Here is a 24,377-nt window from a genome sequence, read left to right on the forward strand (position 1 = left end):
AGAGAGAATGAGAGAGAGCCCGAGAGGGGAGAGGTCAGAGGGAGAAGCATACTCCCCGCTAAGCAGGGAGCCTGACGTGGGACTCGATCCTGGGACTCCAGGATCACGACCTGAGCTGAAGGCAGTTGCTTAACCAACTGAGCCACACCCAGGTGCCCCAAAATAAGCTGTTTTAAGAGAGACACCACATTCACATAACTTTCATTACAGTATACGGTCATAAATATTCTATTTTATGACTATTAATCTCTTCCTGTCCCTACTTTACAAACTTTATCACAGGTTATACACAGAAAAAAACAGAGTAGGGACGCCTGGGTGGCTCAGGCATTAAACGTGTGCCTTCGGCTCAGGTCATGATCCCGGTGTCCTGGGATCGAGCCTCGCGTTGGGACTCCCTGCTCAGCGGGCAGTCTGCTTCTCCCTCTCCGGCTCCCCCGATTGTGTTCCCTCTCTCGCTGTCTCTGTCAAATAAATAAATAAAATCTTCAAAACAAAACAAAACATAGTATTATGGGGTTTGGTACTATCTGCAGTTTGGGGGATCCACTGGGTATCTTCAAACATATTCCCTGTGGATAAAGGGGGGGGGGAACTACCATACCTTCATCCAGTAAACCTAATAATCCAATGTTAACTTTATCATTTGGGGGCAAATAATGCCTTATATCAGAGGGACCACAGATACAAGTCTCTAATTAATCTTTTTTTTTTTTTTTTAAAGATTTTTTTTGTTTATTTATTTGACAGAGAGAGAGAGAGAGCGAGAGAGGGAACACAAGCAAGGGGAGTGGAAGAGGGAGAAGGAGAAGCAGGCTTCCCACTGAGCAGGGAGCCCGATGCGGGGCTTGAACCCAGGACCCTGGGATCATGACCCGAGCTGAAGGCAGACGCTTAACGACTGAGCCACCCAGGTGCCCCTCTAATTAATCTTCTGACTGAACCTCATTTTATAACCACAGGAGTTAACATACCCTGTTTATCTGTATATTTTCAGCACTTTACCATATTTTTTCTTACTTTTTAATTTCTCAATTACTTTATCTTAAACATTACCCAAAAAATGAGCAAAAGTCCTGGGCACCTACATGAATGCTGTTTTCTACCACATGTAATAGCTTTTTCAGATCTCTGATATGACAATGAGAAATCCACCCCACATTCATGCTAACTTTCTCCCAGTGACCTAAATCACCACAGCTTTCTCCCCTTCCTAAATGCCCAAAAAGTCATGCGTTTATTACCACTATGAACACCTGAAATAATGTTTTTTAACTTTTTATTCTCCTCTAGGTATTATCACTGTAAATCTTGAGAACAAAAAACCAACAGTGCCTTGTGCACACTAAATACTTAGTATAAATGACAAAATACAGGATTTTACATTAATTGGGAATCAAGGTGTTTCAAGGTCTTTTTTTTTTTTTCTTAAACAAAAGGGTGTTTATTTGTAAAAAGCCAAAGGGGCTCCTTAGGCAACAGGACAGACAGGCCGGCTTCTCAGGGGTCGGGGGCATTTGGGCAGATGTGCTTGAGTAGGGGGAGGGGGTGCCCTCTGAGTCCTCTGTGTCACCCTGGTCTGCCCTGGGGACAGGCGGCACTAGCTCAAAGACAGGGTAAACTCCAAAGGCCTCAGCCTCCAGCAATTCTGGAACAGAATCCTCCTTGGTCAGCACTGGGGTTCATCGGTGCTGCCTGCAGTAATGCTCCCGGGATTGCTCTCTTTAGCCCAGCCATGGGGGCCCGAGCATCCTCTGCGACCCCTTCTGGTGGTCTGGCAAGTGACAGGGCAGCTGGGCTGGCAGATGCCCCCAGGGCTGGGCTCGGTGCCCTTTTGCAGGGAGCCTCCCGAATGGAAACTGATTATGGTTCTCAGGGAGATCCAGCAGGATGAGGAGGGCGACCCTGCGCCCGGGGACTGGTGTCCCTGCCCTGCTACTCTAGGCCTGAGGATTTCTCTGCACCCCCACCTGCCCTCTGTCACTCTTCCTCCTGGGGATCCACCACTAGCACCCACTTGAAGATATGAAGGGAAGTGTTGCCCACAGTCACCCAGGACATCTCCCATCTCCAGACCTTCTCGATGGTTGCCATCACTTTCCTGATGTCATCCTTACCCCAGCTCTGGGTCTCAGTCCATATGGTCCAGCCAGCCATGCTGGCAGGGCCAAGGTCGAGGCTGCGGGTGGGCTGCCTCTCGTCCGGCTGGCTTAGGCTCGGCACCGGACCCGGGTGCCGCTCTCTTGGCCTGCCGTCCCTCCCTCCAAGGTCTTCATTAGGTCAATTCTTAATGGCATTATTTAAAAAGAAAGACAGGACAACTGACTGGTAACACATGCTAGAGGCAGATCATATCCACATTTTATTAAAGAGATTACTTATAACAGTGTTTTTCAAATGGTAAGTTGTGGCCTATTAGTGAATTGTGTAACAAATTTATTGGGTGATGACAAGTATTTAAGGAAAAAAAAGTAATGTCATAGAAAGTATCAGAGTGCTTTATACACAGTAATGGTCAACAGTGGTTCAAAAAACTTGTTTGAGTGTGGATATGTATTAAATCATGATTTAAATGTGTTGTTTTTTATTTTTTTGTTTTACTGTGGGTTGCTATGAGAAATACTGACTTACAATATAGCAAGGTATTATAGGTTATGTAAGAAAGAATATTTACTACCTTTCCATTTTACTTTTATCTGAATAGATGGAAGCTTTCTAATTAACCAAATGGAGTTGAGAAACATCTGGATATAAAAGCCAAAACATCTCTTTATGTTATGAATTTTTATGTGACTTTATCTTTCTCAAATGCAGCCTCAATGTGTTTTGTGTGGCTTCCTCACATACTACTGGAGGTTCCTGCCTTCTAAAAAGATTTTTTTAAGTAATCAGTTTCCTAAACCCAGAAATTCAAGATCACAAACTGTGGGAATTTCCAAGGTAAGAAAGATGAACAAAAATATCATTTATAATCATTTATTTAACAATGACAAACCTGATAATCCTCCCAAATCCACTGTTCATTCATTTAACAAAATCTGAGCACGCAGCTTAGAGGTAGAGAAGACCCATGCCCTCAAAGAAACACAATGACAGAGTGGGATTAAGTTTTATAATAAGTTGTCAGATACAGAAACAATTAAAATAAGACAAGGAAAAAGAGCATGAAGGAAAGCTTCATCGAAGAGATGATATTTAAGCTAGGTTGCAAAGAATAGGATTTTTTTGAAATAAAAACAATAGAAATAGAAAGTTGGAAGGAACTCTACGCATCATGTAACCAAGTGGCTCCCAACTGGGGATGATTTTGCCCAAAAAGGCACATTTGGAAATGTCTGGAGACAATTTTAGTTGTCATAGTGAAGAGAGATGCTACTGGCATTTGGTAGGCAGAGGCCAAGGACACTGCTCAACATCCTACAGGCATAGGACAGCCCCTGACACCAAAGAATTATCTGGCCCCAAATGTCAATAGTGCCAAGGTTGAGAAACCCTGAATCCAACCTCAGTACAATCCCCTTGTTTTACACAAGAAGGTAACTGAAGGCCACAGGGATTTTAAAATTTGCTAAAAGAGCTAAGTTTATAAAACAGGCCTCATAACATCTTGTCCAGTGTTTAATTCACAACACACACCCACACATGTTATTATACTAGGAAACAGATGTTTTAAAAGAGTGGGAACGTTTGTATAAGGTGGAAAAACAAACTAGATAGAAATCAAAGGTGATATTATTATACCGTCTTTCTTGAAACAGATCTATCAATGGCTCAAAGCAAGAATGATGCTACCATTTAAAAAATTATACCTGTATTTGTTTATAATACTAGATTTATCATCTATACAATTCGGTTGTTGAACACGGACCTGTAAGAAAAATTACAACAAAAACTAGGAAGTTGGAAGATCAGCACATGCACACACCACACTCAGTTACTCCTGAGGGCAGGTCTTTGAAGCTCTACCAGCTCGAGCCACAACCACTGGGTGTCTGGAACCTGGGTAGGATTTGCCCCTTTAATTCAAAATCAACTGCTAAATTACCCTTCCGTTGGCTGGTGAGGTTTCTAATTAAAACAATGAAATCTACAAAGACCTCCTTAGGGTCCTGAATTAAGGGCCTGGACATCTGAGGTTACCTGGACATCTTTTATTTTCTCATCCTTGCTATTCAATGCACAAAAGGGATGGGAGTGAGGGGATAAGATAAACATGTTAACAGCAATACAGATTAGATTTCAAAAAAGGTGGTTGTTCTAATAACTACAGAAATAAAGACATATATATAGATATACACTCCTTACCTCCAATTTTTCAAATGATGAAGCTTCAAATAAGATACCTTGTCCAGTTTGACACACAACAATTCACGGTGAAAAACTTGAGAAAAGGCTGCAGACACTATCCTAAAAAAATTAAAGACCCAACAGGTAAGATTTCAACTATGAAAGGTTTAAAGAAAAGAGCATGAGCAAGTTATACAGCAAATAAATGGTCATGAAAGAGAAAGCAGCTGTTTGTACCGCTTTACTACATGAAATTCCAGAGAATAAAGTTGATGTTCTATCAATACTAATAGAAAGTTCACCTGACTGTATCAGTCACCTTGTTCCCCTTCCCACTAAGTCACTTCCAGTACCTAAGGGAGAGCCGGCAACAGCAGAGGGTTAGGGTTAGGGCAAAGCTTTTCTGAGGTTTCATCTTCACAGAAAGCTAGCAAGAGGAACTTTAACTGCATCTCTGCCAAACCATCAGGGGTCCCTACAGCTCCCCATTTATACTAGCCATTAAAATTAATGGGTTTCAGGCTCTTTAAGAGCCATAGGTCTTAAAATTTAAATGACTCCATACCAAGTCTAAGTTATTCTCTGGTAAAGGATTTTTTAGATTTCCACACCCCAAATGAGCACCACACCCTCACTGCAAAGCCCAACAGCAAAGAGGGTATATGGTTCTTTGTCACCTGCTATACCTTCTCAATAGAATTACAACTGCTCACTAAAGACTGGGAGGCCCTCCCCATAACCCAACTCACAAAGTCACTCATCTATCACTCAAAAATATGAAAAAAGAAAAATACTTGATCATAAGCCTCAGTGAAAAAATAGCCTTATATAAAGAGGAAAGCAGAAATAAGTACCTACCTATCAATAATTACTTTAAATGTAAATGGACTAAAGCTCCAATAAGAAGATACAAGGTTAAGGGTTGCCTGGCTGGCTATCAGTACAGCATGCAACTCTTGATTTCAGGGTCATGAGTTCAAGCCTCATACTGGGTGTGGGGCCTACTTAATTAAAAAAAAAAAAGATACAGGGTCACTCAATGAATTAAAAAAACAGGAACCATCTATACACGGTCTACAAGAGAGTCACTTTAGAACTAAAGACACATGTAGACTGAAAGTGAAGGGATGGGAAAGCATTTATCATACAAATCAAGTGAGGAAAAAAAAAAAGCCAGGGTAACATGGGCACCTGGGTGGCTCAGTCGGTTAACCACCTGACTCCTGATCTCAGATCAGGTCTTGAGCTCGGGCCGTGGGTTCAGGCCCCATGTTGGGCTCCACAGCCTATTTAAAAAAAAAAAAAAAAAAAGCTTACTGTGTACAAAAGCCAGAGTAGCAACACCTATATCAGACAAAATAGACTTTAAAACAAAGACTGGAGCAAAAGACAAAGAAAGGCACTACACAATGATAAAGGAAACAACGCAATAAGAGGATATAATAATTGTACGCATCTTTGCACCCAACATAGGTGCACCAAAATACATAAAACAATTATTAACAGACAGAAAGGGAGAAACAGACAGTAATGAAATAACAGTAGCGGACTTTAACACCCCACTTCTATCAACAGATAGATCATTCAGACAGAAAATGAAAAGGAAAGAATGGCTTTAAACGGCACATTAGACCAGATGGACCTAACAGATATAAACAGACCATTCCATCCAAAAACAACAGAATACACATTCTTTTCAAGTGCACACGGAATATTCTCCAGAAGATATCATGTAAGGCCACAAAACAAATCTCAATAATTTTAAGAAAACTGAAAACACATCAACCATCTTTTCCGACAAAAACAGTATGAAACTACAAATGAATTACAAGAAAAAAAATCTGGAAAACACAAATACATGTAGGCTAAACAACATGCTACTAAAAAAATGGGTCAACCAAGAAATCAAACGGGAAATCAAAAAAATACATGGAGACATATGAAAATGAAAATATGCTGGTCCAAAATCTTTGGGATGCAGTAAAAGCACTTCTAAGAGGGAAGTTTATAGCAATACAAGCCTTCCTGAAGAAATGAGAAAAATGTCAGGTAAACAACCTAACCTTACTCCTAAGGAAGCTAGGAAAAAACAAGGCCCAAAACTAGTAGAAAGAAGGAAATAGTAAAAGATTACAGGAAAAATAAATACATAGAGACTAAAAATAAAATAAAAAAAGATCAATGAAACCAGGAGCTTGTTCTTGAAAAAGATAAAATCGATAAATCTTTAGCCAGATTCATCAAGAAAAAAGAGAGCTCAAATAAATAAAATCAGAAATGAAAGAGAAGTAACAACTGACACCACAAAAACACGAAGGACTGTAAGAGACTACTACCAAAAACTATGCAGCATGAAAATGGACAACCTAGAAGAGATGGCTAAATTCCTAGAAACATATAATCTTCCAAAACTGAATCAGGAAGAAATAGAATATTTGAACAGAATGATTACTATAGTCGCAATAAAACTGAATTAGTAATCAAAAAACTTACAAAAAACAAAAGTCTAGGACCAGACAGCTTCACAGGTGAATTCTACCAAATATTTAAAGAGTTAAGGGCGCCTGGGTGGCTCAGCTGGTTGAGCGACTGCCTTCGGCTCAGGTCATGATCCTGGAGTCCCGGGATCGAGTCCCGCATCGGGCTCCCTGCTCGGCAGGGAGTCTGCTTCTCCCTCTGACCCTCCCCCCTCTCATGTGCTCTCTCTCATTCTCTCTCTCTCACATAAATAAATAAAATCTTTAAAAAAAAAAATAAAGAGTTAATACCTATCCTGCACAAAGTATTCCAAAAAATAGGAAGGAAAACTTCCATTATCATTCTATGACACCAGCATTACCCTGATACCAAAACCAGACAAAGATACTACAGTAAAAGAAAATTACAGAGCAATATTCCTGATGAACACAGATGCAAAAATCCTCAACAAAATATGAGCAAACCAAATTCATTATTACATTAAAAGAATCACTCACTGTGATCAGTAGGATTTATTCCAAGGATGCAAAGGTGCTACAATATTCGCAAATCAATGATATACATCAAATAATCAAGAGAAAGGATAAAAACCTTATGATCATCTCAACAGATGCAGAAAAAGCACTTGACAGAGTACAACATCCACTCACAATAAACACTCCCAACAAAGTAGGATGAGAGAACATACATACGTCAATACAATAAAAGCCATATATAAAAACCCACAGCTAACAGCATACTCAACAACAAAAAAGTGAGAGCTTTTCCTCTAAGATCAGGAACAAGACAAGGATGTCCACACTCAACACTTTTGCTCAACATAGACCTGGAAGTCCTAGTCAGAGCAATCAGACAAGAAAAAGAAAAAAAAAAAAAGGCACCAAAGTGGTAGGGAAAAAGTAAAACTCACTATTTGCAGATGACATGATACTATATAGAAAAAACCCTAAAGGCTCCACCAAAAAATTATTAGAATTGATAAATGAATTCAGTAAATTGCAGGATATAAAATTAATATACAGAAATCTGTTGCATTTCTATACACTAATAATGAAGTAGTAGAAACAGAAATTAAAACAATTCCATTTACAATTGCACCAAAGAGAATAAAATACCTAGGAATAAACTTAACCAAGAAAGTGAAAGACCTATACTCTGAAAACTATAAAACACCGATGAAAGAAACTGAAGAGACACAAATGGAAGGATACTTTGTACTGATGGATTAGAATATTTTTTAAATATCCTTAATACCCTAAGAAATCTATACATTCAGTGTAATCCCCATTGAAACACCAGGAATGCTTTTCACAGAACTAGAACAAATAATACTAAAATCTATATGGAACCACAAAAGACCTTGAATAGCCAAAGCAATCTTGAGAAAGAACAAAGCTGGAGGTATTACAATCCCAGATATCAAGACATACTATAAAGCTGTAATAATTAACACTATGGTACTGGCACAAAAACAGACACATAGATCAAAGAAACAGAATAGAGAGCACAGAAATAAACCCACACTTAGTCAATTAAGCCATGACAAAGGAGGCAAGAGTATACAATGGGGAAAGGAGTCTCTCTAATAAATGGTGCTGGGAAACTGAACAGCTACATGCTAAACAACGAAAATGGACCACTTTCTTACACCATACACAAAAATAAACTCAAAATGGATTGAAGACCTAAATGTAAGACCTGAAAATACAAAAACTCCTCGAAGAAAACATAGCTAGTAATTTCTTTGACATCAGCCTTAGCAACATTTTTCTAGATATGTCCCCCAGGCAAGGGAAACAAAAGCATAATTAAACTATTGGAACTACACCAAAATAAAAAGCTTTTACACAACAAAGAAAAGCATTAACAAAATGAAAAGGCAACCTACTGAATGGGAAAAGATACTTGCAAATGATATTAACTGATAAGGGGCTAATATCCAAAATATAAAAAGAACTTCTAACAACTCAAGGCCAAAAAAACCCTAAAATAATCTGACTAAAAAATGAGAAGACCTGAATGGACATTTTTCCAAAGACATACAAATGGCCGACACATGAAAGATTCTCAGTCATCAGGGAAATGCAAATCACAATGAAATACCACCTTAAACCTGTCAGAATAGCTATTATCAAAAAGACAAGAAATAACAAGTGTTGGGAAGGATGTAGAGAAAAGGGAATCTTCATTCACTGTTGGTGGAAAGGTAAATGGGTATAGCCACTGTGGAAAACAGTATGGAGGTTCCACAAAAAATTAAAAATAGAAATTCCACTACTGGGTACGTACCCAAAGAAAATGAAAACATTAATTCGAAAAAATACATGCACCCTTATGTTTACTGCAGCATTATTTACAATAGCCAAGATATGGGAGCAACTCAAGTGTCCATCTGTAGATGAATGAACGAATGAAGATACAGCATGTATGTGTGTGTGTGTGTGTGTATGCGCGCACATGTGTGTATGATGGAGTATTACTCAATCATAAAAAATGGTTATCTTGCCGGGATGCCTGGGTGGCTCAGTCGTTAAGCGCCTGCCTTCGGCTCAGGTCATGATCCCAGGGTCCTGGGATCGAGCCCTGCATCGGGCTCCCTGCTCCGCGGGAAGCCTGCTTCTTCCTCTTCCACTCCCCCTGCTTGTGTTCCCTCTCTCACTGTGTCTCTCTCTGTCAAATAAATAAAATCTTAAAAAAAAAAAAAAAAAAGGTATCTTGTCATTTGAGACAACATGGATGGGACCTAGAAGGTATTGTGCTAAGTGAAATAAATCAGAGAAAGACAAATACCATATGATTTCATTTACATGTAGAATCTAAAAAGCAAAACAAACAATAAAACAGACTCTTAAATGGAGAGAACAAACTGATGGTTGCCATAGGGGAGATTGGTGGGGGAATGGGTGAAACAGACAAAGGGGAGTAAGATGTGCAAACTTCTAGTTATAAAATAAGTCATTGAAATGAAAAGTAACATAGGGAATGTAGTCAGTAATATTGTAATAATGTTGTTTGGTGACAGATGGTAACTACACTTGTGGTGAGCACTGAGTAATATATAGAATTGTTGAATCAGTGTATTGGACATCTGAAACTAATGTAACACTGTACACTACTTACACATCAATTTAAAAAAGAAGAAAGCAGTCTTCAGTTCCCCAAAAGGCATTATTAACAACTCAAGAACTGACTAGATATTTTAGGTTAACCAAGTAGCCCTACTGAATGAGGAAAAATTATTCTACAGAGGAAGATTACAGCTAATAATGGCAGAAGTGACCAAACCAGAACAATCACTACTTTGTTTTATTTATTTATTAATAAGTAAACTCTACGCCCTATGTGGGACTTGAACACATAACCCCAAGATCAAGAGTCACATGCTCTACCAACTCAGCCATCTAGGCGCCCCTCAATTTTTAAATTTTTAATTAAATAACTAATCCATGCATTGGTAATCAATGGATAGTAAAAGAATTAGGTAAAAAGTGGGGCTTCATGAAGGGATCAGGATGTTATCACCTGAGCCTGCTGACAAATCAAACTATATAAAAAATTTTTTTAAAGAACCAGGGAAACTTGAACATGGACAAAATACCGTATCAGCTATTAAGAAATCATTATCAGGTGTGTTGTATATGATAATGCATTATTGCAGTAATGCAAGAAAAGGTGCTGTTTTAGAGACGTATTATTTAGGAATAAAACAATGTCTTAGATATGCTATAAATTCTCAGCAGAACAATGGGCTGGGGGAAGAGGAAACAAGTATGGTGAAATGTTGATGACCGCAGCACAGAGGGTCACTGAACTTAATTTGTGTACATTTCGAAATGTTCACAAGTAAAAAGGCAAAAATAAAAAGCAATCAGCTAGGAGTCACTGCGGAGTCCTTTTAGGAGAAAACATCAATGAATTCAAATTAACATTTAAAAGTTGACCATTTTCATTATTTTGTACAGAGACTGCAGAAAAAGAAGCTGGAGATATATAAAACTACTGCAAGGCTTCTTAAGGCAGTCCAGAGAGAAAATCCTTAAAAAGCCAACACTGTTCAATTTAACTATCAGTTTAATATTAATATTAAAATTAGTAATCCTATTAATTATAATTATCACATTATCATTTATAACTGATTATATTACACATATTAATCTACATATTTAATGAAAAGTTGTTATATGCAACGCTCTGCAATAAGTGATAAAGCAAGACTGTGAAGCCCATGCCCTGTTTTAAAGCTTCCACTTGAGCTGGTGAAAAAGAACATACTGCATACCCTAGCAACACACAGTTCAGAGAAGGGAGAGATGGGTTCAGGTAAATCAAGTTTACTGAAGAAAAATAATTAAAGTGGACAACAAAATAGAGGAGTTTAAAAAAGGAAGGGAAAAAATGCAAATGTTCTGATGAGGATATTCAAAAGATAATGGCACCAGTCACAGTTCTATCAACATTTTATTTTTTATTTTTTTTAAGATCTGAGAGAGAGAGAGAGCGCGCGCGCGCACCCGAACAGGGACAGAGGGCAGAGGGTGAGGGAGAGGAGGAGACTCCCCACAGAGTGCAGAGCCCCACACGGGGCTCAAATCTCATGACCCTGAGACCATGACCTGAGCCGAAAGCAAGAGTCTGATGCCTAACCAACTGAGCCACCCAGGCGCCCCTCCATCAACATTTCAGAGCATGACAGATTTGTCAGTGGGACAGGAGGCAAAACTAATAAATGAACTTTCAAGAAAAGAATCCTTACAGGGATTTAAAAAAACAGTTCTTGAAAAAAAAATGGAGTAATATTGAATTTGAGGCCAAATCCGCATACCCTTTAATATGTAGTAAACGAACACGATGTGACTGAGTATACTCCAAGTAAACAAGGACATCGGACATTCACAGACCTAATATAACTGTTCAAGGTTACCATAACCAGGGCACTGCAAATACGATGTGAGCACCATGCAGAAGCAGAGGCAGCACCGTACTTGTGGTGAAGCACTGACTCTAATGCTGCCAAAAGGGTCCAAGGCAGAAACGCTTTTTGTTCCCCCTAAGATTCACGTGATCAGAGCAAACAAGATTTTGACTAGTATCTTAATCAAGAGTGATTAGAGAATAAGAAAAGAAGCCTTACAGAAGATATCCAGTAAAGGAGTTAGAGTTTGATTTTAACCCTAAGAATGACAAGGATGGCAAGTATGTTAGGAGAGAAAAAGGTATGTCTCAGAACTGGAAAAACTGAAACATGTCTAAAGAGAAGGAAAGGGACTGACTGTACATGTGGGGAAGAGAAAAGACTAGTAACAAAGCAAGCTTTCCAACAGGGCAGCGGAGTTGGCAAATTCCAGAGCTTAGTGGAACCATGTTCTAGAAATGGCCAGGGCGGGGGGAAGTCAGTGAGGATCAGATATGAAGGAGTTATCTCCCAACTGTGTCAATCCTTAGGACATGAGTCATGAAGTCATTCTATCATTTAGTTTATAGAAAGAAAAAAGCATAACATGACAAAACTGGGCAATCAGTGAGTATCTACAGACAAGCTTTAACAGGTCACAAGAGATGAAAAAACGCTCTAGTGGTCATTGTCCTTAACCAGGTGTAGAGCCACAGACAAGTCACTTAACTTCTCTTAGGCCCTGTTTCCTAATCCTTTGTGTAATACCACATAACTATCACACCACCTCACAAGGCTATTATGGAAACTATACAAAGAAGGAAAATGGTTCTCACTTGTAAAGGACTATATTAATTTTTTTTTTAAGATTTTATTTATTTATTTGACAGAGAGATAGAGAGCACAAGTAGGCAGAGAGAGAGGGAGAAGCAGACTCTCCACTGAGCAGGGAGCCCGATGCGGAACTCGATCCCAGGACCCCGGGATCACGACCCGAGCCGAAGGCAGCCGCCCAACTGACTGAGCCACCCAGGCGCCCCAAGGACTATATTAATTTATGAGGCTGTTTGAGAGCTCTCATAGGACAGCAAAAAGGAAACTCTGCACAACGGCATCTTTCTTTCTATTTCAAAAGGACAGATATATATCTTACCTACAAACAGATAAACTGAGACATATGTAATGATGATAAAAGTGTAGCTAGGAAAGCATTCTTTTCTATGACATTAAAAAAAATTAGTTGATATTGCACATCCCAATTTCAATAGCAATGAAGAGGGATTCCACGTTCTGAGACTCATTCCAGACACTATTTTTGGCTGAAACTTAAATATAACAAATGTGTCCATTGTCAAGGTCTAGAAACTGCCCAACGTTGAAGAGACTTAACACACTGAGTATTCTGGTAAAACTTTATATTTACACACACACACACAGAATATAACCTTTTAATACAAACGTACAAAAGTATCAAAGTGAGTACAATTACATGTGCAATTACATAAAACTTAAAGCGAACTAGGGGCTGAGTCTGAACTCTTAGAGAAACATGACAAAATCATATTCTGCCATAAAGAGCCAACAGAAGGACCTCCTCTCTTGGTTATGGCACATTAGGTGATCTGAACCAACCTTTCTGCTGAAGACATGTAAATAGAGCTGCACAAAATATAAGAAATGACTTTTGTAAATGACTGAAGAACCGACAGGATAGTGCTTTTGGACTGATTAGAGGACCAGAAAATTCTGAGAAGTTACCCCAACAATCCAGAAGAAACGGAGGTTAAACTGTATCTGACAGCCTGACAAGCTGAGAAGAACAAAAGAAAATCCTCTTCTCCCACCTTCAGGTTAGGAATCTGAGGAGCAGCACCTTATTAGTAAGGGTGAATCAGAAATGAATCAGTCCAGGGACGCCTGGGTGGCTCAGTTGGTTAAGCGTCTGCCTTCAGCTCAGGTCATGATCCCAGGGTCCTGGGATCGAGTCCTGCATCGGGCTCCCTGCTCCGCGGGGAGTCTGCTTCTCCCTCTGCCTCTGTCTCTCTGTTTCTCATGAATAAATAAAATCTTTAAAAAAAAAAAAAATGAAATGAATCAGTCCATACACTGAATGCAATTTGGCCTTGATTCATCTGGTTGGCCCAGAAAAATCTTGAAAGTTGAGATGAGGCTAAGTAATCCTGGATTCTCTCAAGCGGACACCACAAAAATATGGCGCACCTGGGTGGCTCAAGCAGTTAAGCATCCAACTCTTGATTTTGGTTCAGGTCATGATCTCAGGGTTGTGAGTTCGAGCCCTCTACTGGGCTCTGCACTGGGCGTGGAGCCTGCTTAAGATTCTCTCCCTCTGCCCCTCCTCTCTCTCTCTCTTTAAAAAAAAAAAAAAAAAGCAGATGCCACAAAAATAAATCCTTTCTGGAAGATATCCTTGGTCTCAAATAATCTGTAAAATAATTTTCCAAATCCAATGCCCAGCATACAACTGAAGAGAACTGGGCACTTGAGGAGACAAGAGAACAAGATCAAAAGCCACAGAAATAGCAAACAAAACAACAAAAAGTGACTCACAGAGACTACAAATATTGGAATTACCAGAGATTTTTAAATTACAACTCGATCTCAGCAATGAACTAAAATACCATAAAAAGTGATATAGCAGGTTTTAAAAGAAATAAAAAGTAATTGTTACTGAAAAATATAAAAACCAAAATTAAGAATTCAATATACAGGTTTAACAGCCAGTGAAATAGTAAATCAGACCAACAGTTGAGACAGTAAATCAGAAGACAGATCAGGAAGAAAAAGTAGAAGGTCTACCATATAACACAGTTAATTGGACTCCCAGGAGAAAAAAAACAGTATGGGGCAGAAGCAATATTTGAGTAGCTGAAATTTTCCAAAAATGATACATGAAGTCAAACCACAAACTTAAGATTCTCAACGGGAGCACCTGGGTGGTTCAGTCAGTTAAGCATCTGCCTTCCACTCAGGTCATGATCCCAGGGTCCTGGGATCAAGCCTCACGTCGAGCTCCCTGTTAGGCAGGGAGTCTGCTTCTCCCTCTCCCTCTGTACCTCCACCCACTCGTGAGCTCTCTCTCAAATAAATAAAATCTTAAAAAAAAAATTATCAATGAATTCCAAACTCACAATCAACAAAGAAAAACTCAAATGCATGGGGGGTGGGGGAGGCGATTACTTTCAAAGAAGCAACACAAAGATAGCTTAATTTGCAACAAACATGGAAGCTAAAACAATCTCTAGGAAGCAGAAAGAAAAACAACTGCCTAGTATTCCACTGCAGAGAAAATATCCATCAAGAATGGAAATGAGGGGCACCTGGGTGGCTCAGTCGTTAAGCGTCTGCCTTCTGCTCAGGTCATGATCCCAGGGTCCTGGGATCGAGCCCCACATCGGGCTCCCCGCTCTGTGGGAAGCCTGCTTCTCCCTCTCCCACTCCCCCTGCTTGTGTTCCCTCTCTCGCTGTGTCTCTCTCTGTCAAATAAATAAATAAAATCTTAAAAAAAAAAAAGAATGGAAATGAAATATATTTTCAGACAAATAACAACAGAATTAACTTCCAGCAAACCCAAAAAATCACAAAGCAAAAGAAAACTGATCCAAATTGGAAGGTCAGAGATGCAGAAAAGAATGAAGAACCATGAAAGTTTAAGTAAGCAGTTTAAAACCTAACAAAACACTGTATAAAATAATGTCTTGGGGAGTTTAAGATACATACAGAAACTTACCTCTGACCTCATTAAGTTATATATACTAAATGTGTATAACTTTTATAAAAAAATATATACAGAATATGAAATTACAGGACAACAGCATGTATGTCAGGACGTAGTTAAATGGAACTAAGGAGTTTTAATATTCTTGCTTCAACCAAGAGGAAAGTAAAAGTATCACTTAACACTAGACTTTGATAAGTGAAATATACATGCTGTGAGTGCTGGGATAATCACAAAAAGTATTAAAGTGAATATGTGGTATGTGAACCAATAATGGAAAAACTGATATAAAAAATAATCAAAATAAAGGAAGAAACAAAGAAAATATCTAACAGGTGAAACAGAAATGTGATGCTGGAAGTAATCCCAAAATACCAGTAATCATATTAAATGTGAATCAATTAAATGTTCTCCAAAAAATTAAAGATTATAAAATTGGATTAAAAAAAAAAAAAACAGGGGCGCCTGGGTGGCTCAGTTGGTTAAGCAACTGCCTTCAGCTCAGGTCATGATCCCAGGTGGGATTGAGCCCCGCGTTGGGCTCCCTGCTCTGCAGGAAGCCTGCTTCTCCCTCTGCCCACTCCCCCTGCTTGTGTGTGCACTCTCTCTCTCTCTCTGTAAAATGGATAAATCTCTTAAAAAAAAAAAAAAAACTAAAAGGATAGAAAATTACATCATGCGAAATTATCACTAGACTTAAGTCACTTCAAAAACAAAGTGTTTAATTCACCAGAACAACATAATTAAATTTGTATGTGATTGGTAACATGGCCTCAAGTTATATACATAGGTAAAATGGATAGAATTACTAGGAGAAACAGACATAGGTCAGTATCACAGTGGCAGATTTAAAGATCTCTCTCTGGGCGCATGGGTGGCTCAGTTGGTTGAGCATCTGCCTTCAGCTCAGATCATGATCCCAGGGTCCTGGGATGAAGCCCATGTTGGGCTCTCTGCTCAGCAGGAAGCCTGCTGCTCCCTATCCATCTCCCCCTGCTTGTTCTCTCTCACTCTTTGTCATATAAATAACATCTTTAAAAAAAATCTCAGTAGTTAAAAGAATAAGAAGACAAAAAATCTGTAATGATACAGATACAAAACAATTAACAAACTTCACCAATGGGCACACATAGAACACTGAATCCAAGAGCTACAGAATATATATTTGTCAAGCACTTACACTGCAGAAAAATGACAACAGGTTGACCCTAAAGTAAATCTGAAAAAATTTTAAAGTCACTCAAAGGAAGTTCTCTAAGGAAAATGTGATTAAGACAGAAACCAATTACAAAATACGCATACTTAGAAAATTCTATTACTAGAACTTAAAAAATACAATTTTAAATAACCAACGGATCAAAGAAGACATAACAATGGAAATTAGAAAATGTGAAATAATGAAAATATTACCCCCCCAAAATTACGGGATTCAGGTAAAGCAATACTTGAAAGTGAAATGATAATTTTTTGTTTTGTTTTTCAAGTTTTATTATGTTCAGTTAGCATATAGTACATCACTAGTTTTTGATGTAAGGTTCAACAATTCATTAGTTGCACATAACACCCAGTGCTCATCACAACACATGCCCTCCTTAATACCCATCTCCCGGTTACCCCATCCCCCATCCCCCTCCCTTCTGTAACCCTCAGTTTGTTTCCCAGAGTCCAGAGTCTCTCATGGTTTGTCTCCCTTGAAATGATAGTTTTAAATCCATGTGTTAGGAAGGAAATAAGGTTGCAAATTTATACCTAACTACCCCTGTTAAGAAGTTAGAATAAGAAAAGCAAAGTAAACTCTAAATAAAGTAAAAGGAAATAATGAACATAAAAGCAGATATTAACAAGATAGAAAAACACCTAAAATGGTTTTTTAGAAAAATTACTCTAATTGCTAAACCACCACAGAAATTTTTTTTTAAAGATTTTATTTATTTGAGAGAGAGCACACAAGCATGAGCGGTGGGCGGGGGGGGGGGGGGCGGCGGACAGAGGGAGATGCAGACTCCCCCCTGAGCATGGGGCTCGATCCCAGGACCCCGAGATCATGACCTGAGCTGAAGGCAGATGCTTAACTGACTGAGCCACCCAGGTGCCATGGAAATTATTTTTAAAAGGGGGGAGGGGGGGGAGATACATATACCCAGTAATGAATGAAAAAGGCCCAAGAGAAATGAAAATATACATTTGCATGAAAACTTGTATATGAATGTTTATGGCACCATTATTCATGATAGCCAGAAAGTAAAAATCACCCCAAATGTCCATCAACTGATGAATAAAAAAATAAAGTGATATATCCATAAAATATAGTATTTTCTGGCAATAAAAATATAAAATAAATGTTACAATATAGGTAAGTCTTAACATTACAGTAAGTGAAAGAAGCCATTCACAAAAGACCAAATATCATATGACTCTATATGAAAATTTCAGAATAAACAAATCTATAAGGGGAAAAAAAGACTTGTGATTACTTAGGGCTAATGAAGAGGGGAAGGGGTTGGGAGATAATGGGGAGTGACTGCTAATAGGAGCAGGATTTCTTTTTGGAGTGATGAAAATGTTGTAAAGTTGATTATGATGATGGTGGACAACTCTGTGAATGTATTAAAAACCACTAAATTGTACACTCAAAGCTATTTAAAAAAGGAATAAAAGGGAAGACTATCACTAAGGAATCCGCACACATTAAATGACAAAAAAGTGAAACTGTAATGCCAATACATTTGAAACTTCATATGAAACAAATTTTTATAAATATAGGATTTACCAAATGGTCATAAGAAAAAATAAAGCCATATTTTGCATTTTTTCCTAACTACAATAGTATGAAACTAAAACCAATTACAAGAAGAAAAATAGAAAATTCACAAATACATGGAGATTAAACAACATGCTACTAAATAACTAATGGGTTGACAAATCAAAAAGAGAAATAAAAAAATACATTGAGACAGTAATCTACACATTTAATGCAATCCCTACCAAAAAAGTACCAACAGGTTTTTTCACAGACTAGAACAATCCTAAAATTTGTATAGAACCATGAAGGACCTCAAATAGCCAAAACAATCTTGAAAAAGAAAAGCAAAGCTGAAGACACCATAATTCCAGACTTCAAGTTATGTTACAAAGCTACAGCAATCAAAACAGTATGATACTGGCACAAAAATAGACACACAGATCCACGGGAGAGCAAAGAAAACCCAGAAATGAACTCCCAATTACATGGTCAATTAAACTTCGACAAAGCAAGAAAGAATATCCCATGGGAAAAAGACCATCTTTTCAATAAACGGTGTTGGGAAAATTGGACGGCAACATGCAAAAGAAGGAAACTGGACCACTTTCTTACACCATACACACAAATAAATTCAAAATGGATGAAAGGCCTAAATGTAAGACCTGAAACCATAAAAATCCTAGAAGAGAACACAGGCAGTAACTTCTTTGATACAGGCCATAGCAACTTCTTTATAGGTATGTCGCTGGAGGCAAGGGAAACAAAAGCAGAAATAAACTACTGGGACTACATGAAAATAAAAAGCTTATTCACAGAAAAGGAAACAATCAACAACAAAAAAAGGCGACCTATGGTGGGGCGCCTGGGTGGCTCAGTTCGTTAAGCATCTACCTTCGGCTCAGGTCATGATCCCAGGGTCCTGGGATCATGCCCCACATCAGGCTCCCTGCTCTGCGGGAAGCCTGTTTCTCCTTCTCCCACTCCCCCTGCTTGTGTTCCCTCTCTCGGCGCTCTCTGTCAAATAAATAAATAAAATCTTTAAAAAAAAAAAAAAAGGCGACCTATGAAATGGGGAGAAGATACTTGCAAATGACCTCTGATAAAGGGTTAGTATCCAAAATATATAAAGAACTTATCAAACTCAACCCCCAAAAGATTAATAATCCTGTTAAAATATGGGCAGAAGACATGAATAGACAGTTCTCCAAAGAAGACATCCAGATGGCCAAGAGACACATGAAAAGATGCTCAACATCACTTACCATCTGGGAAATGCAAATCAAAACTACAATGAGCTATCACCTCATACCTGTCAAAATAGCTAAGATCAACAACATAGGAAACAACAGGTGTTGGTGAGGCTGTAAAGAAAGGGCAACAGGGTGCCTGGGTGGCTCAGTTGGTTAAGCGACTGCCTTTGGCTCAGGTCATGATCCCGGAGTCCTGGGATCGAGTCCCACATTGGGCTTCCGGCTCAGCGGGAAGTCTGCTTCTCCCTCTGACCCTCTTATGTTGTTTCTCTCTCTCTCTCTCTCTCTCTCTCTCAAATAAATAAATAAATAAAATCTTTAAAAAAAAAAAGAAAAGAAAGGGCAACAGTCTTGCACTGTTGGTGGGAATGCAAACTCGTGCAGACACTGTGGAAAACAGTATGGAGGTTCCTGGAATATATAATGAAATATTACTCAGCCATTAAAAAGAATGAAATATTGCCATATGCAATGATGTAGATGAAGCTAGAGAATATTATGCTAAGTGAAACAAGTCAGAGAAAGACAAATACGGTATGATTTCACTCATGTGGAATTTAAGAAAACAAATGAGCAAAGGAAAAAACAGAGAGAGAGAGAGAGGCAAACCAAGAAACAGACACTTAACTACAGGGAACAAACTGATGGTTGGTGGGGGGGGGGGGGGGCGGGAGGGGTGAAACAGGTGAAGGTGATTGAGAAGTGCACTTATGACGAGCATCAAGTGATGTATGGAAGTGCTGAATCACTATATTGTACACCTGAAACTAATATTACACTGTAGATTAACTAACTGGAATTTAAATTAAAACTTTAAAGAAATACCTTGAGTCAAATGAAAACGTAAATACAATATGCCAAGATTTATGCAATGCAGCAAAAGCAGTTCTAACAGAAAAGTTCAAAGCAACAAATACCTATATCAAAAGATAAGAAAGATCTCAAACAACTTAACATTACACCTCAAAGAACTGGGGGGCAGGGGAGGCAGGCGGGGAAGCCCAGAGTTAGCAGAATGAAGGAAATAACAAAGAACAGAGCAGAAATAAGTGAAATAAAGATGAAAAAGACAACAGAAAAGATCAGTAAAACTAAGAGCTAGTTCTTTGAAAAAATAACAAAATTGAAAACCTTTAGCTAGACTCAACAAGAAAAAAAGAGGGCTCAAATACATAAAAAGAGAAATCAAAGAGGATACAACAGATACCACATAAATACAAAGGATCATAAGAAACCACAATAAACAATTATATGCAAACAAAGTGAAAAACCTGGAAGAAATGGATAAATTCCTAGAAACATACAACCTTCCAAGACTGAATTATGGCAGAATAGAGTAAGTGAACAGAACAATTACTAGTGGGATGACTGGGTGGCTTAGTTAGTTAAGCGGCTGCCTTCGGCTTGGGTCATGATCCCAGGGTCCTGGGATTGAGTCCCACATCGGGCTCCTTGCTCAACAGGGAGCCTGCTTCTCCCTCTGCCTGCAGCTTCCCCTGCTTATGCGCACACGCTCTCTCTCTGACAAATAAATAAAATAATAAAAATGAATAAATAAATACTAGTAAGAAGATTCCGTCAATAATCAAATACCTCCCAATGAGCAAAACACCAGGACAGACGGTGACACTAGTGAATTCTACCAAACATTCAAAGAAGAATACCAATCATTCTCAAACTCTTCCAAAAAAATGGAAGAGAAGGGAACACTTCCAAACTCATTTTACAAGGCCAGCATTCTCTGATACCAAAACTAGACAAGGGCACCACAATCAAAGAAAATTATAGGCCAGTATCATTGATGAACTTAGATGCAAAATGCTGAGCAAAATATTAACAAACCAAGTTCAACAATACATTAAAAGGATCATATACCAGAATCAAGTGAGATTTACTCCGGGGATACAAGCATGCAAATCAATGTTACACACCACATTAACAAAATAAAGAATAAAAATCCTATGATCATCTCAATAGATGCAAAAAAATTTGACACCTTTTTATGATAAAACATCTGAACAAAGTGGATACAGAGGGAACATACCTCAGTATAATAAAGGCCATATATAACAAGCTCTCATATAACATCATACTCCAACAGTAAAAAGCTGAAAGCTTTCCCTCTAAGATCAGGAACAAGACAAGGATGCCCACTCTCACCACTTTGATTCAACATAGTATTGGAAATCTTAGAAGACCAATTAGGCAAGAAAAAGAAGGAAGCATTCAAACTGGTAAGGGAAAAATAAAACGGTTACTATTTGCAGATGACATGATATTATGTAGAGAAAACCCTAAAGACTCCACCAAAAAACTGTTAAGAGCTAATAAATGAATTCAGTAGTTGCAGAAAACAAAATCAAAACACGGAAATCTGTTGCATTTCTATTAACTAATAAACTATCAGAGAAATAAGAAAACAATCCCATTTACAATTATAGCAAAAAGAATAAAATAGGTGGGGCGCCTGGGTGGCTCAGTCATTAAGCGTCTGCCTTCAGCTCAGGTCATGATCCCAGGGTCCTGGGATGGAGCCCTGCATCAGGCTCCCTGCTCGGCGGGAAGCCTGCTTCTCCCTCTCCCATTTCCCCTGCTTGTGTTCCTGCTTTTGCTATGTCTCTCTGTCAAATAAATAAATAAATAAAAATTAAAGAAAAAAAAGAATAAAATAGGAAAAAATTTAACCAAAGAGGTGAAAGATTTGTCTGCACTGAAAATTGTAAGACAGTGATGAAAGAAATTGAGGATACAAATAAATAGCTAGATATTCTGTGCTCGTGGATTGCAAGAACTAATACTGTTAAAATGTCCCTAATCATCCAAAGCAATCCACAGAGTCAATGTAATCCCTATCAAAATACCAATGGCAGGGGCGCTTGGGTGGCTCAGTAGGTTAGGCATCCGCCTTCAGCTCAGGTCATGATCCCAGGGTCCTGGGATCGAGTCCCACGTCGGGCTCCCTGCTCGGCGGGGAGGCTGCTTCTCCCTGGCTTCCTGCTTGTGCTCTCTCTCTCTCTGACAAATAAATAAATAAAATCTTAAAAAAAAAAATACCAATGGCAGTTTGGTATTTTGAACAAACAATACTAAAATGTGTAGGATTGACCTCCAAAAGACCCCAAAAATGGTCAAAGCAATCTTGAGAAAAAAAGAACAAGGCTGGAGGCATCATACTCGCTGATTTCAAGCTATCTTACAAAGCTATAGTCATCAAAAGAGTATGGTATTGGCATAGAAACAAACACACAGACCAAGAGAACAGAACAGAAAGCCCAGAAATACATTCAAGCATATACAATCAATTATGACAAAGGAGCCAAAAACATACAGTGGGGAAAGAAGAGTCTCTTCAATAAAGTCTGTCAGGAAAATTGGACAGCTACTTGGAAAAGATGAAACTGGATCACGATCTTACCCCATACCCAAAAATTAACTCAAAATGGATTAAACACTTGAACATTTAAGACGTGAAACCATAAAACTCCTAGAAGAGAACACGGGCTATAATAAGCTTGACATCAGTCTTGAAGATTTTTCTCCATCTGACTCCAAAAGCAAAGGCAACAAAAAGCAAAACAAACAAGTGGGACTACATCAAACTAAAAGGCTCTGCACAGCGAAAGAAATCATCAACAAAAATGAAAAGGCAACCTACCGAATGGGAAAAAATATCTGCAAATCATATCTCTGGTAAGTAGTTAATATCCAAAATATATAAAGAACTCATACAACTCAATAGCCAAAAAAACCCAAACAACCCAATTTATAAATGGGCAGAAGTTCTGAATAGTCATTTCTCTAAACAAGGCATGAAGAAGGCCAATAGCTACATGAAAAGATGCTCAACATCATTAATGATCATGGAAATGTAAATCAAAAGCACGAGGGAGCACCTGGGTGCTCAGGCAGTTAGGCATCTGCCTCCGGCTCAGGTCATGATCTCAGGGTCCTGGGATCAAGCCCCACGTCAGGCTCCCTGCTAAGCGGGGAGCCTGCTTCTCCCTCTCCCTCTCCTCCTGTATGTGCCCTCGTGCACACACTCTATCAAATAAATAAATAAAATCTTAAAAAAGAAAAAAGCACAATGAGAGGCTCCAGGTTAGCTCAGTTGGTAGAGCATGCAACTCCTGATCTCAGGGTCATGAGTTCGAGCCCCCACATTGGGTGTAGAGCTTACTTTAAAAAAAAAAAAAAGTGAAAAAAAACCCACACCAGTATTATCTCACACCTGTCAGAATGGTTAATATCAAAAAAACAAAAAATAACAAGTGCTGGTGAGGATGTGGAGAAGAGGGAACCCTTGTCCACTCTTGGTAGGAATGCAAATGGAGCCACCTCCATGGAAAACACTATGGAGGTCTCTCAACAGGTTAAAAATAGAACTACCATGTGATCCAGCAATTCCACTTCTGGGTATTTACCCAAAAACCCCAAAAACACTAACTCCCATATTCATTGCAGCACTATTTATAATAAAAAAGAAAGACAAATACTGTATGATCTCACTTATATGTAGAATCTTCAAGAAAAAAAAAAGAAAGCAAGCTCATAGATACAGAGAACAGATTAGATTAGTGGCTGCCAGAGGCAGCAAGTGAGGCTGGGCAAAATGGATGAAAGAGGTCAAACGGTACCAACTTCCAGTTATAAAATAAGTAAGTCCTGGGATGTAATGTACATCACGGTGACTACAGTTAATAATACAGTAGTGCACACTTGAAAGTTGTTAAGACAGTAAATCTTAAAAGTCTTCATCCAGAGAAAAAAAAATTGGGGTAATAACTATGTATGGTGACAGATGTTAGCTAGACCTATTGTGGTGATCATTTTGCAATACATACAAATATGGAATCATTGTGTTGTAGGCCTGATACAATGTTATATGTTACAATGTTTGTACCTCAATAAAAAAAAAAGAGGGGTGCCTGGGTAGCTCAGTCGTTAAGCTCTGCCTTCGGCTCAGGTCATGATCCCAGGGTCCTGGGATCGAGC

At 38.7% G+C, this 24,377-nt stretch overlaps 1 protein-coding gene and 1 pseudogene across 6 annotated transcripts in view; both read right to left on the reverse strand.

Annotated features, from left to right (window-relative positions):
• The window catches only part of TAB3 (TGF-beta activated kinase 1 (MAP3K7) binding protein 3), an 89,123-nt gene that overhangs the window by 54,164 nt on the left and 10,582 nt on the right, over positions 1-24,377 (reverse strand). For 4 of the 6 annotated variants that reach the window (XR_010406075.1, XR_010406074.1, XM_064573897.1 and 1 more), the window contains exon 2: positions 4,306-4,407. The exons of the other annotated variants lie outside the window; for them this stretch is intronic. The gene's annotated coding sequence lies outside the window, so the exon portion shown is untranslated. The remainder of the gene's footprint in view (positions 1-4,305; positions 4,408-24,377) is intronic. 6 annotated transcript variants of the gene reach the window in all.
• Positions 499-2,157, reverse strand: LOC123845347 (B-cell CLL/lymphoma 7 protein family member C-like; annotated as a pseudogene).

The sequence above is a fragment of the Mirounga angustirostris genome, unplaced genomic scaffold, assembly GCF_029215605.1.
Source record: "Mirounga angustirostris isolate CCGP_5_RB_7025 unplaced genomic scaffold, mMirAng1.0.hap1 SCAF_11, whole genome shotgun sequence".
Lineage (NCBI taxonomy): Eukaryota > Metazoa > Chordata > Mammalia > Carnivora > Phocidae > Mirounga > Mirounga angustirostris.